This window comes from Gouania willdenowi, chromosome 5 (genome assembly GCF_900634775.1).
Source record: "Gouania willdenowi chromosome 5, fGouWil2.1, whole genome shotgun sequence".
NCBI classification, from domain to species: Eukaryota; Metazoa; Chordata; class Actinopteri; order Blenniiformes; family Gobiesocidae; genus Gouania; species Gouania willdenowi.
Window position 1 is genome coordinate 4,810,994 of NC_041048.1, and position 16,229 is coordinate 4,827,222.

At 38.4% G+C, this 16,229-nt stretch overlaps 1 protein-coding gene across 6 annotated transcripts in view; it reads left to right on the plus strand.

The window, feature by feature from the left end:
• The first annotated feature begins 456 nt into the window (after positions 1-456).
• LOC114463953 (plasma membrane calcium-transporting ATPase 1-like) overlaps positions 457-16,229 on the plus strand; it is a 151,907-nt gene continuing 136,134 nt past the window's right edge. For 5 of the 6 annotated variants that reach the window (XM_028447861.1, XM_028447855.1, XM_028447859.1 and 2 more), the window contains exon 1: positions 457-913. The gene's annotated coding sequence lies outside the window, so the exon portion shown is untranslated. The remainder of the gene's footprint in view (positions 914-16,229) is intronic. The other variant, XM_028447857.1, reaches the window with a different exon arrangement.

Sequence of the window (16,229 nt, forward strand, 5' to 3'; positions counted from 1 at the left end):
CCTACTAAAACTCATTCTGCGACCCACTTTTGGTTCCTGACCCACCAGTTGAGAACACCTGTGTTATATATGTTTTTAAGAGCAAACTGAAAATCCATTTGTTTCGGAAAGTGTTTTAATTCCAGTGGATTAAGGGTTGTTTTTTTATGACCATCATGTTTTGTGATTGTAAATGTACTTTGTATTTTTATTATAATTCTGTGAAGCACCTTGTGACTTCTCTGACTGTGAAATGTGCTATACATGTGGGGGTCAAGTTACCTGCCAATGAGTTTACCTCATTAAAAACAGGGTCTCTCTCTCTCTCTCTCTCTCTCTCTCTCTCTCTCTCTCTCTCTCTCTCTCTCTCTCTCTCTCTCTCTCTCTCTCTCTCTCTCTCTCTCTCTCTCTCTCTCTCTCTCTCTCTCTCTCTCTCTCTGCTTCACACCCCTCCCTCATTTACCCAGTTCGCCTGTGGAAAGGACTCTGATCCCCGGACGCTGGGTTGTTTCTCTCCCCCTGGTCCTGGACCACTGTGCTCTCTGGACCCCCTATTCCCCCTCCCCACCCCCCAGCGGTCAGTCCCACCCACCCACACACACCGCATCCATCGTCCAGGTTCTGGTCTTTGTCACAGATCCCGGTCCCGGCTCTGCTGCTTGTATGTCAGCGCAGAGACTCTGGCTCTCCCTGCTGAAGGATCGATCCGGGACTCTGACTGTGGTCTGACTCTGGATGTGGTTTTGATTTTTTCTTCTTCTTCTTCTTCTGTTGTGTAAACGGGACGCTTTCCTGTTGTCAGTCATTCCTCGCACAGCATTGCGGTGGTCCAGCTGAGGAAATGGAGAACCCGGTGTGATATTTAAAAACACAGAAGAAGAAAAACCCACCGACACCGGACGTGATTCGGACGCAGAGTCGCTGGATTTTGGAGGTAGGACGTCTGTTTCTCTCTCCTCCTGGTTTAAATACTAAACTTTTCTGAATGATTTAACTTCACTCCTTGCTGACACACACCACACACTGCGTTTTTTAACCACCAAAGTGTCTGTTTCCGTCTGTTTTTTTTTTTTTTCCTGGAGTCTGTCGCGTTGGGCTCGAGCTCTGCACAGCATCCGGGTATATCGCTCCCAACTCCCGTTTCTCTACCTTGACATTCACCGTAAATGTGGGCTTTTCCACAGGTGGGAACACATCCCTACCCCACACCCCCACTCCCCTGTCCGTGGACCATGTAATACTATCCCCCATCGTGTGTCCCGTTGGACTCAAGTCCACGTTGTCAGACTGAACCCGCACGCGTGATTTTCCGTCTTCTGTCTCCTGTCCATGCTGGTTTCTATGGCTTCATTCAGCAATGCAGGCGCTCCACGACAACCATGTTTGTGCGCATTAAAAAACACACACACACAAAAAAAAAACCTTTATCACGTAGATTAAGTAGCACTTTTACTTTCTATGAGGCCTTGTTTCATGTTTCACCCCCGTTTATGATTAGCCCCTAACTTTTATTTGCGCCACGCAGCGTGACATCTAGAAAAAGTTGTCATTCTTGTATAATATTACTGTTAATGTGCATTTCAAAGTCGCCGAATTAATGACTGAGCTTTACTGAGCTCGAACAACGTTAACTGGTTTTCAATTTTTGATATCCACACAGTAACACGATGCTTTATCCTTAAATTGTGTGATTTTCAATGGGAGTCTGGTGGTGGGTTGGCCGATGCAGCGTCTCGGCTTGTTTCGCCGTAGTCCCACCCATCACTGTGGTAATTCATCGATGTTGGTGCCTATTAGTTAAAAAGAAAAGTTGGATTTCAGTTAAATGTCACGAGTGTATGTGGAATCAACCTATGCCGAAACGAAACGTAGAACCACATGATTTATTCAAGCTCGGAAGGAGTTGTGTAATTAGGTGTTTACGGACTAGGAAGCAAATAAATGTTAAATTGTCCGATTTTGAATGGGAGTTTGGTGGCCGTTTGCCTGATGCAGCGTTTCGGCTTGTTTCTCAGTAGTCCCACCCATCACTACAATACAAACACACCGAGTGTATGTGCGATCAACCTATGCCGAAACAAAACGTAAAGCCAAATTATGCATTCAAGCTTGGCAGGGAACGTTTAAGTTGTTTATTTTGCTGACTTGGAAGAGAATGTGTGTTAAATTGTCTGATTTTGAATAAGAGTCTGGTGGTGGCGGCGGTGCTGTCCGCTGTTGCAGAGGCTGCGGGTGTCTGGAAACATTTCTCAGCCTGTGGTGTTTTGTTTACCGACTCTTGTCCCTCCTCACTAACCCCCACAGGGTTGTGTTTTCATATACCAACACTTGCTCCGGTTATAATATGAAACAGCGTTTTGTGTGTGTGTGTGTGTGTGTGTGTTCCAGGATGAGCTTGTTGGAGCGGTTTCCCCACATTGCGCGCTAAGCGACAGAAAGCCAGTTTATTGTAATTATCGGTGCTCTCAGATCGCGCTGACGTCATCTGTTGAGATGGGCGGATGGAGAAGCAGTTCTGCTCCTTCTTCATCCTCATCCTCCTCCTCCTCCCAGTCTGGGTGTGTCCTGCCTGATTGCGTGAGGAAGGAGGGGAGATCCCGCAACTTGGATTAGATGGAGACTCCTCCTCAGCCCGTGACTGTGACCTCCAAACGAGGGCATTGCTTCCTCTGTTTTCTGGAGATGTAGAATTCACCTCTGGAATTATTAAACACAAGTCGGACATAATGTAAATTTAAAGCACCGCTAGTTGGGATTAAAGGTTCATTTGTTTAGGATTTTTATGGCAAAATTTCAACCAGTTTCAATCAATCGGATCAATATACTGCATTGCAATGAATCTGACAATATGATACGATTCACAATACGATATATCTCGATACGAAACAGTATAGAAGATGAATAGAATCCTTTTGTTGTCATTACACAAGTACAATGAAATTACACATGCCCCTCCCAACAACAGTCACAATCATCATTAAAAAACAACATAAGGTACGGAAAAAAGAGGAAAGATATGGTATATTTCGTGACATCAATAATTAAAAATTTCACCTTTACAAGTACAAAATGGTATGAAATACAATTTATTTAAATTTTTTTTTATAAACTTGCAAGAACAAGTAAATGGTAACTAACTGTTTGTAATTCAAGCACCCAATATAAGAAACAAGTGGTATTTTATCAAACTGTCAAATTACATTTAAAAAAAAAAAAAAGTTTTACTTTTGCTTCTACTCTGCGGGAATTATCGTGTTAGTATTGGCCAAAAAAAATAAAGTATGCTAGATTTGTTTTGTTTTTTCCTCTTTATTTAAAACAAGGCCCCAATATGACTCTGAAATACATCACATGTATGTTTTGCGACAATATCACATATTTATACGCTATATTTGTTCCCGGAAAACATGATTGAATGTCTAGCAAGTGAGCAAAACAGAGTAATATGTGATTTGTAGTTATGCACACGCACATTTACTGTATATGCTCTTAATCTCTATCATTTATACTGTGTGAATTTCATGTACAACTTGATTCTGATCACCCTCTATTAGTGGTTTTGCCATTATTGTTTTGGGACCATATCACACATTTTCATGGTATTTTTCCCCATAAATTGGTTTCTGAGAATCTAAAGTGTAGCAAATGGACATGTTAAAGCATGTGCGACGTAAACTGATGTGATTTCAGTGTAACAGTCATGACTTCCGTAAATCATCTGAAGCATCTAAATATCAAATTAATAAAAGTAGCTAACTCTACCAACTAGGGCTTGGCGGTATACCTGGTTCATACCGGTATACATTTTTGTTATGATATTAATTTTTGATATACCGCCGTACCGGTGTATCGATTACACAACTTTCAGAACGCTAGATTGTGCCGCGATTCTGACCGGACCTTTTTCAATGTTGCACTTCTAAATATGAAGGTAAACAGTAGCGCTCTGGTGTTAGTTACGGTGAAAATCATATGTGTAAAAATGGATAAGAAAGACACAATTGAAAGCTCCGAAGCTGCATGTGAGCATGCGCCTGCGTGCGCATGCCTCTGCTACAGGAGAACAACACTCACGGACGCGGAGGCACGGTTATCTTAGCATGTCGGCAGTAATACACAAAAAAGAGAACAAAGGATCGCAATTTGTAATTCCTGGTGGAGCTGTAAACAAAACATCACCTTATTCACCATAATAAAACCACCACACCACTGAGTATGCAGCATTTAAAGCTAGAAATCAAGCTAATGCTAAAGCTAAGCTAGCGCGGCAATGAGCCATTGGGCTACTGTTGCAAACTTGTATTACTATTAGTATGGAATTGTTCTACAATATTCACTGATCATTACAGTAAAATAGACCATCATAAGTCAATCGACTGCAGTCGTTCATCTCTCAACCAGTAGAAAATGCTGTGAACACCTGATTATGCATGAAAAAAAAATACTTTTCTAATTTTGAAAAATATCGTGTTGTACATATTTGGCCCTACTACTAGCATATTATATATGATTCTGTGAAGTTTATTGGACAGATCCTAATAGGGAAAATCGAGGAAACATAAAAGAAAAGAAACGGCTATACTGACACAGAAATTGGTCAACTCTGAAACGCGATCGAGGCATTTTTTTTTTTTTATTAACACAATCAGAATCTTGAATTCCTGATAGAGCTTCCACTCCAGGATCAGCTAGCTTCTACCACCTGAGCATGTGTTGAGTTAACAACATTTTCTGACGCACACAGTTTTCACTTTTCCAAACAATCAGCCAACATCCTGAAATGGTTCACGTGTCCTCTTGTCATCCTCGTCCATTGTGACTGAACAAGCATTTCAGATTCATGTGGGAACACTGGCGGCGACACACATCATAGCCTCACATCTGCGTGATGTGTCACCAGTTATAATGATCACCGATTGAATTCATAGCCCCCCAACATGTAAACTGCTCTGTGTGACCACTTTTGACCCCTTCATGGTTTTACACTCCAGGACAGCAAATGTTCATTCTTTCTCTGCGGCTTTGAGGATGTTGTTTTCACCATCGCCTGGAACATCTTTTGTGTCAGCTGATCTCAGCTGTTGTGAATATACTCTGTCACGGATGAAAATAACTTTGTTCTTGTTCTTCTTCGCCTTAATAAGAACAGCATCATTCTTGTAAAGCATGTAGAAAGCTTCATTATACCTTTTTTGGGGGAGAAAACAAACATAAGTTAGCCTATTCGACAGGGTTATAGTTATTAACATTTCATAAACCCTTTATTACATTTCTTTTGGGGGGAAAGAGGAAGCTGAAGTTTACACAGGCGCTTGGAGGAGAACATGCAAACCTGACAAATTAGAGCCTACCAAGCATCAAGGCCATGGTCCTCTAACTTGGTAGTTAACAACCGTTTCAGCCCGCGACCCCCAAAATAAAGGTGCCAGAAACCAAGGACCCCAACTGTACTTGAAGGTGGTTGAACACAGACAGGAACAGTAATGTAATTTAAAAAGTAGGAATAATTAGTTTTAACTGGCAAATAATGCAGGACAAATTGTGAATGTGGTCAAATTGGCAAAAATAAGTCTGAAATGGAGGTTGAAAGTGACAAAAATGGGTCAGCAAATGCAACATTATGTATTAAAAAAAAGCAGTGGAAATGGTTTATAAGGGCTGAAAATGCCTTGAAAGTGAAACAAATGTACAAAAAATACATTTAAATTTGATAGAGAAGTGGCAGAACTGAGTAATGTAACAAAAATGCATTAAAAGGAGCTAAAAATATGTCAAGAAAAAGTGATGAAAATAGGTTGAAATATGTAATAATAACTTTGGTGTAGTTGCAGAAAAATTGTTAAAAAAATAAGCAAAATTGGGCTCAAATTGTTAAAAAAAAATATTCTTAATTTCTTGAAGGCATCTGGTGACCCCCTCCCAGTGTCTGGCGAACCCAACGTTGAGAACCTTTGCTCTAACGACTCCTGCCTTTGTGGTCATTAATTTTATTTTCATAATCAACAAAACCCCTGACTGGTAAATAGAGGCTCAGATGTTCAGTTTTAAAATTGCCCAAGTTCCGTTTCAGAATTTACTCATTCCTGTGTCATTTTAAACTTTTCCGTTAAATTTTCATCTTATCAGCTTTCCCTAATCAAGATGTCATTCCAGGCTTTTAAACTTCCCCAAATCGTGCCAAACATGCTTAACGTGGTGAATTGAGTCAGCTATTATTTTAATAGCTTATTTCTCTGCTGTGTTTGAAAGTAAATCGCACGAGACTTTGACGTCGGTCCATTAGCTATAGTTGCTACATGTTAGTCCACCTGTTTTACAGTGAAATTTTGTGTGTAAATGTGCAAGATTGTCCCAAAACATGCATGTAAGGCTATATTCTAGGGCTAATTATGTATGTTTTCTTTCTTTTCTTTGTTAAGTGTTTCTTCTTTTCATCCGAAATATTTCTGGGACATCTGTAAAAAGTAATTAACCCCTGGGATCAATAAAGTATATTTGATTCTGATTTATATATAAACTGAATGGTGGTGTTTTGTAAAAAAAAAAAAAGAAAAACTATTGTGTACATATTAATAATTCTGTTTGAGTTTCAGGAAGTGAATTCTATTTCTTTCCATCTGTTTTCTGTGATTCTGGAAAACGAGATCCCCTTGGTAAAGAAAAACAGATCGTCACTCTCATTATCCTTTTTTATTTACTAATAAATTTCTGGCATCAGTAAAAAGAACTCCATTAGTGACAAAAAAGAGAGACAAAAGACATGAAGGTAGAGAAATACTGGTTCTTTCAGGGACAATGTCAAAAGCCCGATGGTGGCCTCTATGCAGTCAGTGGATACTTAGGGTTTCTGCTTGGTTGTAAAATGGAAAATAACCTGCATCTGGTCTGTTATTTAATAGACGTGACCTTCAGTTGTAGCTCCTATGATGGAAATAACACTCCCTCTAAATAGTGGCTATTTTCAATGAAGTTAAGTGGTCTTTGCTTCAGGCGAGGTGGCCTACATCTGATAAAACCACAGCTGAAAAGATTAGTCGATTGATCGCTTATATCACCGTATTGCTCTGCCTCACCCCTAGTAAGTGCCACCGAATAACTGCAGTTTGATTTTAATATTGGTCAGAAAAATCTCTTTAAATGGAGACTGGTACTAAACCTTGACAAAACTAAATAAATCCTAAATCAACAACATGTGTCAGATTGTTACATTAGATAAGAAAGAAGTTGAATGAGTATCAGTCGACAAAAATCTTCGTTTCTTCTTAGAAAAAAGTTTATTACTAAAAACCGAGAGTAACGTTAAGTTTCTAATACTGTTTATCTTTTAGTGTCAGGAACGTCTCTGTGCCGAATAGCACGTACCATGAATTCAGTGAAATGACTCTGTTCCACCAAGTAAAACAAATGAAATTGTGCGACGTAAAACGATAATCTACGTTGAATTGCCTTTGAAATGATATATCACACGACTATGTTCCAAAAAATGTAGAAATTACCGGAAAAGGGGGTGGGCCTCCGTCCCCCTTTTCTTTTTTAAAAAGGTCTTCGAGAAGCTCTTGACATCCACTCATAGAATATTCATGTAAATTTACATCCCAATTCATCGAGCATTAATGGAGGAGTAGTCATTTGAAAAATGGTGCCCCGTGGCACATACGGAGTAATTGGCTCCATTTATATATTGGTGTGCCAATGATTCCGTACCACCAACCGTTGTAATATTTGACTCGCAAATAAATGAGAAATCGACTTTCGTTTTATTTCTTCTTTTGGGGCCCCTTGGGGCTCCCCTGGACCCCAAATCAAAAATCGGGCTCTGAGCGTTGATGCGTACACATCCATAGATTATAGCTACCAAATTTCAGCCCGATCTGTTCACGAATAACAGAGGAGTAGTGATTTTAACTACACAACAAGAAGAACAACAAAATGAGTGGCATTTTGAGTCTGGTAGCCTGGTGTCATAGTCTGAGTTCACATCATACTGAGATTGTATATATGCGCACTACCAAAAAATGAATTTTTGCTAAATTTTTTTTAATTTATTTTTGTTTATTTTTGTTTTCAAAGTGAACGGACACGTGTTTTATTTGTTTATTGGATTATGTTATGGTTAGGGTTATTATCTCAGTACGGAGGTAAACTCAGACCGTGACACCGGTCTAAAAATAAACCCCTTTGGGTTTTGAGCTGTTGGTTAGACCAATCACCCTGAACTCTGATTAAACAAAAGTGAACGTTTTGCTCCGTGTTGGGTGGGAATAATTCCTTAGTAACAGTACGTGCAAGTATCGGTGCCTTTCTAAAGTGGTTTGATCGGTGTGATATTTCCTTTGCTATAATGATCACTGTTCAGTGTCTGCTGGTAAAGGCTGTAGAGTATCAATAGAAGTTAGTGTGTCTGTTTACACACATACAAAATCTGATCATGAATGAAATGATCATTTAAAGTGATCAGATCAGAACGGTTACAGAAACGTGATAAATTGGAAAAACATGTCTTAATTTCTTCAAACCACGTTTCCAAAATCTTTGTCCATGTTTCCCTGTTAATCTGATTCACCCTGGCATTTCACGTCTCGAATTGTGTTCATTTGTTCTGCGTCTACAAATCATGCACATAAACTTCATTACTGTGACTTTGTGAGCACCAAACATATTGGAGATCAGTCTCTGCTGTCTGCACCTACCAAGCTGGAATTATAAGTGAGTGATGCTCTAATTTCCTAAGTTGCAGCCAGGAACACTGCCCTCTAGTCAGGGCTTATAATACTCTAAATCACAAGTCAAAGTTTCCAACAGCAGATGCTGTTATCTGGAAGCTTACTACTACTTCTTAATAGAGGTAAATGGTGTTGCAGTTCCACATTTTGAAGGTCTTGATCTTTCTTGGTCTCAGTCTGACATGGGATTTTCCGTCTAGACCAGCACTGATCTGCTGTTATTCAACTTCATTAACGTGATATAATAAGGACAAGCACTTCAAACTGTTCCTGATTAATTCATGTTCATTGACTTTAAACGTTTAGCGTTAGCGTTAGCTCACTGATTGGAAATCCTTACAAGTTCTATATGTGTGACACCTGCAAACACCGGCCCATCTTCTTTCTAGTCAGAAATCCCTCTGAACACTTACTTTAGGTCTCAGTCACAAATAAGATAAATAAACATCTGATTCTCATAGACTTAAAATAATCCTGGATTTATCAGAGGCTTTTAATACAGGCAATTATTTTTGTTTTTCTGCAAGGACTTAGTTCAACAAATTTGGCAAGATTTGAGGTTTTTGTATGTTGTACACTAGTCATATTCAACTGAACTGCCCCATGATGCATTGCGAGCAGAATGTAAAATGGTCCTGGGACCGGCTTCAAGCTAAGAGTCAAACATTTCCTTTTCAAAATAATAGCATCTCTTCTTGTCTTTCATTAGTTTTTAACACTTTTGTAAATAGGGCTCTTGTTTTGAAGTTGACGAGAAGTTTTGTCAGGAGCACAATACTGAGTCTCAGAAAATCTCTGAAATGTTGGAATAAAATGTTTTTCCGTGAGTTTTATGATGAAATGAGCACATGTTGATATTCTACTTGGTCACTTTCTCACTTCAAATGTTTTCAGAACTTTTAAAAGTGGCAAAATAATGGCGATATTTAGACTCAGTGTGATTCAGGTTTTTGTTGTTGTAGATTCAAAATGCATCTTGGGAAATGTGGAAGTATACTTGGGAACGCTCATAATCTCATACTTACAGTATATAGTAGACAGTATATACTCACTGAGTTTGTATTCCATTGTACGTTAGTGTGACATTTCCAAAACAGCCTTATGCTTGACTCGATCTTGACTCTCAAAGGTCTTGTCTTGGTCTCAGATAATGTGGTCTTGAGAACAATACTAAATGAAAAACCAAGGATCGCATCCACATGTAGCCTTTTTTGCTAGCTTGTTATAACGCAGATACCATTATTTGTTCTCAAAGCATGTTTTCAAAGAAATGAAACAAACAAGTGTATAAAAACAATCTGATCATGGACAGAAACCTCTTGTTAACTTTTCTGCCAAACATTTATGACTTGTTGGTAAGCCCAAAGGTAAAACTTGGAACAGGTTGCATTGCTACGGCTAATTGGTTCGTCTGGTTTCTTTTTGGCATCAGAAGCTTGGGCTCTTTTTTTTTTTTTGTATTTTTAATTAAAAGCAGGCCATGACATCATATTGTTGTTGTTTTGATGTTGCTGCCTTTGGATCTCAAGGAAGTAAAGGACACAAACATACATTTCAGTATATTCCACTGCAGTGCTTTTGTGGAGCGTTGCTATTTTATACACTTTCACAAACGATGCAGATGAATAAAACTTAAATAACGTACATGAAGTCAAAGCTAGTGCTGGGTGATCTACCAGGGTTGGTAAAAACTCACTCTCCATTGTTAGCGTGGAGCTCAGAGGTTAGCCGTTGGTTGGTACTGGTAGCGTTGCGCTGCTTTAAACTGCAGTGTGTGAGGCTGGTGACTTAAATTCTGAAGAGAAGATACGTTAACAACTTCAACATTGGTTTAAGCAGGGGTACTGCTTAATCTGTAATTAACAATTAGTGGCATTTTGTAAAAGACATCATTGCAAAGGGCCATGCAAACCTCTATTACTGGTGCTAATGTGGACATTAATGTTTTTCTTCAATACTGACTATTTATGATGGTGAAATAGGTCATACTAAGTTATAGCTGGGCGACATATCAATTTACTATTTTTCCCTACCTTTTTAAAGAAAACTAAAAGTACAAATGACAGAGATGTCTTAGGGCTAGGCGATATGGACCAAAACTCATAACTCAAGATTTTTTCTGAAAGTAGTGATATACATCTTGATAGATTTATTTAATATATAGTCTGACTAGAAAGACAATTCTGGGTTAAATTTGATGATCCAAATGCCACACATGCACATTTACTAACAAACAGCTGCTCAATTAGTCTTTTTCTCCTCTAAGTTACAGCACATGTGAGTGAGTTCTCTAGTGTGGCTTGTTCAGGGGAAGGCCTGGGTTAGGAGGACGCACTCTGTTATCTTCTGACTTTGCTTTTTATGCTGTTCTGAGAAGCAGCGACTCCTAAAACAAGTATTTTAAAACCAAAAAAGCTATTAAAAAATTATATATATTGATATAGTCGATATTGTAGTTTTTTTATTTCCCCAAATCAGAATCAGAATCAGAAATGTTTTAATGGCCTGTTTTAAGGACAGTACAAGGAATTTGTCTTGGTAGTTGGTGCACAAAACAAAAAAAACAAAGAACAACCCAGCAACAATAATAATAATAATGATAAATATAATGGATGAGGGATAAAGGATAGATAGAGAATAAAGGATAAATAGGATATATATATATATATATATATATATATATATATATATATATATATATATACAGTGCAGCAGATAATAGAAAATAGAAAACTTGATACATCTTAAATCTTGATATATCACCCAGCTCTATTCTAAGTCCATTTACTGCAGTTATTCTCCTCTAAATCATTATAAAATGTGGTTAACACCTAGTCATGCTTGAAAAAATACCATCACATACCGTGAAACTGATGTATTGTTGAAAAATAGCGCGAAATAAATTGTTGGTGGCCACCCAGCACTGGTCCAAGCCCGCAGTGTTGGAGACATAAGGTCTGATGGCACCTTTCACTCTGATGGGTTTCGTCTCAGGAGCTTTAACTCAGTGTCACGTTGGCCTGCAGCTGGACGGGCATTCTGCCTGTGCCCTAAGACGCTGCTCTGGTGCCTGATGACAACAGGAGGCGACGGATGCTGACTCTGTGTGTCTGTCTCCTTCATTTCCTGGAGGACGCACATCGCACAAGCCTCTCCAGCAGCAGTGATGGAAAGACATCGCACAATTCATGTTGGATTCAGCAGATAAAGCCAGCTGATTTCAACAGTGTCGCTTGTCTCTTATCATGTCGGCTACACTGCGGTTTTATCACCTTATCTGGTTTTGTTTTGAAGCACATTACTCAACAAAACGCATATATGTTGAGGAATCAGCAAATATCGTACTTTATATTTGTAGTGATTTATGGTGTGGTCCATTACCTAAGAGTGGGTTGTGATAACATATCATATTTCACAGTTTAATAAGGCAATTTCAAGAAATCTTTCCTTTCTTTAACTAAAGTATCTCTGATTTATTCAACAAGTAATATTATTATCATTAAAACAAAATATTTTATTTAAAAAAATCATTATGGGTGACATAATGTGCTACAAACCACTTTAGAAAGTCATGTTTTATACCAAATGGTTAGTAAATTTCATCATAAAAAGTCTATTGTAGTTGTAGGAATCCTGGTTTTTGTCTCAAAGCACCAGACAATGTTCAGTGAACCCACTTGAGACGAATCTCTTGCTTTGACTGATACAGATTTTGGTCCCTGTAATAAAATGTAGAACAAAATATTCTAATGCTTGAGGGAAAAGCAGTGTGTTTATGATCACTTTAATGTGACTTTTAATTCTGTGGAAAATAAAATGAGTGCTTTATGGTTTATGAGAAACAGCATTAGGTTTTCAGCTGCTAGTTAACGTTACATTGGTATAACCAGCTGTGTCAGGCTTTTATTATTAAGGAATTTTAAATAGTTTTCACCAGATTTGTAGGACCTCACTTTCTTTATTTTCTGTTTGATCAGCTCTCCCTAATTCAATGTCTTTACTGACATACTAAACGTCCCAAAATCATGTAAAAATGAGTTGCCTCTCGTAAATATTTTCTTTTTCTTTCTGGGCTTCAAATGTCCAAACAGGTAGACCGTAACTCGCGAAATTGAGCATAAAGGAGCGGTTTTGTGAGATTTCACAGCACAACATTTTGTGTGTGGCCGTGTTGGAAATGTCATACTACTCATACATACTAAGTCGTAATTTCTATGTAGTGCATGCCGTTCACATTACCTGGGACATTTTTTTCAAGTGTGCAAGGTTGGCACACTAGTCATACTCAACCACTAGTTTTTGAAGTTAACCGGAAATTTTGTGAGTAGTGAATGGCGGGCAATATGGAATCTCCCAAATGGTGAAATGAAATGAAATGTGTATACGTACAGTATACGAGATTTGTGGATCAAATGCGCACATGTTGATATTCTACTGAGATATTCTCCCAAAACATGGAAGTGAGGGTATTTTCTATGTCACAAAGCCATTTCCTTTAAAGGAAATGGATTTTGAAGGTGATTTTACTTTTTGTATAGACTAGTACAGTGCCCGTCGGAAGTATGTATTCATATAGTGGGAGGAGCTTAAGTAGAGTTGTCAATTATGGCCAAATGAGTATGTGTTTGAAGGTTGGATGTACAAAGAGGTGTACAAACTCTGTAGTGTTATAAAGGGATTTATTTGTGGGTGCAAAGTAAAATAGTGTGCGTGCAATTTCCCTGCTTTAATTCTATGTGACATGTGCATGATAAATGTGTGTTGTTTTTTTTTTCACTCATTTTTATATTTTTTTTCTTTTGGTGTATTTTTCTGTAATGTATGTTTTTTGGAGTCAATATGTGTATTTTTTGTGTCTTTCTGTGCATTTTTTGTATAAATGTTTTTTGTTGCCATTGTAGTGTGATTTTTGGAGTCATTTTGTGCATTTTTGTATCTTTTTTGTGCATTTCTGTTGTCGTTTTGTGTATTATTTGTATAAATGTTTAGTTTTTTGTTTTATTTTACTCATTTAGTATATTTTTTATTATAAATACCTTGTGTGTTAGGGTGGTGAGGGTGTCTTTTGAGATGTGTGTGCGCGTGTGTGAGACTTGCTACCTGACTCTCTCCATCTCCTCCGTGGGTTCTCTCACGCATGCTTGCGCATCAGCCGCAAGCATGCACATACTCCGTCACAGGTTGTTGAAATGCATGTCTCACGCCCAATGTGTGAGACTTCAGAGAAAAAAAACCGGACCCGGAAGTACCACGACACGATGTTAAATTGAAATCCATAATCTAAAAACAAAATGAAAATAAAGATTTAGCAACACATTTAAATAACTTTTAGCGGTACAAAAACATTTTTAATATCGATGTTCTTTTGTGGACTGGAGGAGGGTCTTCTTCTACTGATTATTAGAGGTTGTAAATGAACAGATTGGTGCGCTAGCGCCCCCTCACACTGAGGTCAAAAGCTGAATAGGTTTTATTTCTGGGTAAACATGAATGTAACGTCCGGGCTAAATAAAATGAAAACAAATGTTTTGCAACACCAAAAAGGTCCAGAATAATGCATGCACACACTCAACCTGTGTGCAAAAGTTTCAGGTTAAACAGACATTGTCGGGGTGAAATTCGCTCCACAAACACGCACGCACACACGCAGAACTTCCTTGAATTATTAGAGAGATATTCTAATGATGACGGCTGCTCTCTTCTTTTGTCACGTGCAAAAATGGCACTTAACGTGCAGTTTTCTGCTGCCTGGAAAGCCTCGTTCATGTGATTGGTTAATGTTGCGTTCATAATGATGCCTATAAAAATCTGTTGCTTTAGGATTTTTTAGTTTTTTTTTAATCCACATTTGGTTGTTGATTCCCAACACGGCGGTTGTCCTGTCTTCCATCTGTTGATGTCAACATGACAAATTTGTTGTTTTCTTCAGCGAGTCCAAAAGCTTTCGCCTCAGGACAAACTTTGCCAAAAAAAGATTTCCTAGAAATCAATGATGCTTCGTGCTCGTCTCACCTGCTGCCTTCTCAGCTGCTGTGCACGACTAAACATAACACGAGCACCGTGCACAGTGAAGAATTCATGTAGCATTTTATGCATATCTGTGTTTTACTGCAGGTGGGTTTGAACTGTGATTATCTCTCAGAACAAACACTTTTCTGGCCCAAAGGCAACAGACACGTGTTGTCGGTGATGCTGACATGGAGTCGGAACCACAAGGGACTTGATTTACGAATCGATGGGATCTGATTCAGACCCTGGGGGGGAAACTTCTCACTTATTGAACCTGAACTCTCAGCTACTGGGAGCTCAGTGACCAGTTTGTTGGTGAGACTTAGGGGTGGTGGAAAAAATAATCCATTAATATGTCAAGGTTTCATTTATTCAGAAAACTATTTTTTTAGGAAATTTACTTTGATATCCTAACATGTTTCAACCGTAAACGGCCAGTCTTCTTCATAGGCGTCTTCGGATCACTTTGATGTTTTCTTGACTTCTGCGTAATCATTCCAGCAAGTGAGTTTTGTCCTCTTTTTGAATAAAGGTTTTATTTATTTAGACACCTTTTTTTCAGGAAATTTACAGGACAAAAGTTCCTAAAAGTCAAACATTGTACCATTTTCAAAAGTCAACGGGTAATGAGGAGGTTATTTGTTCTCAGATTTATTGCAGCCGATCGATCGGTGCATCCTCAGTTTGTACAGGGATGTCCAGAAGCGTAGGCGGCGGGCGGAACCGCCTACTACTCTCTGTCTGGCCATCTTCTACTCTTAAATATGTTCATAAATGATTCCTTACCCTTTTTTTTTTTTTTTTTTTTTTTTTTTCTTTTTTTTTTTTTTTTTTTTTTTCTCTTGTCTGCACATTCTGTCGAAGGTTAACACTACAAGAAGTGCAATCTTTTAACAGCAATGCATATTTTGTTATTGCAATTAAATAAATTTATTTCTTTCATTCCTTACCCTTTTAGGACCAAAAGAATACCTGTAATATTCCGTGAATATCTGTAAAATTCACGTTTTTCTATTAGCTCTGTCTGCTAGCGCATGGTATCTCTTTTTACTGTGCAGAATAGATGCATCCCTACCGAATACTGGGTTACCAGTGCCCTCTGCTGGTCCAAACTAATATCTGGCGGCTGCAACTGAAGAAAAACAATCATTCTCTCTAAAAATTTCCCCAATAATATAATAAATCTTAACATTCACAACATTACTGAATTCAACTTGAGAGAAAATACATCATGCTAAGAAAAGTGCTACAAAATAGACAGAAGAAAGGCCACAATTACACTAATATAATGCACCAAAAGCCACTATATAGCATCATTTTTGCAAAATTTTCCGGGGGAAGCATGCCCCCTGACCCCGCTAGGTGTCATGTGTCATCTTCACGCAGCGCCGTCAACTTGTCACAAGTTTTAGCCTTTCCTGGACATCTTTGTTGTACGTTGTTTTTTGTGAAGTTTTTAATACTTGTTGATAGGGATGTAACGATTCACTCAACTCCCGATACGATTCGATTCATGAT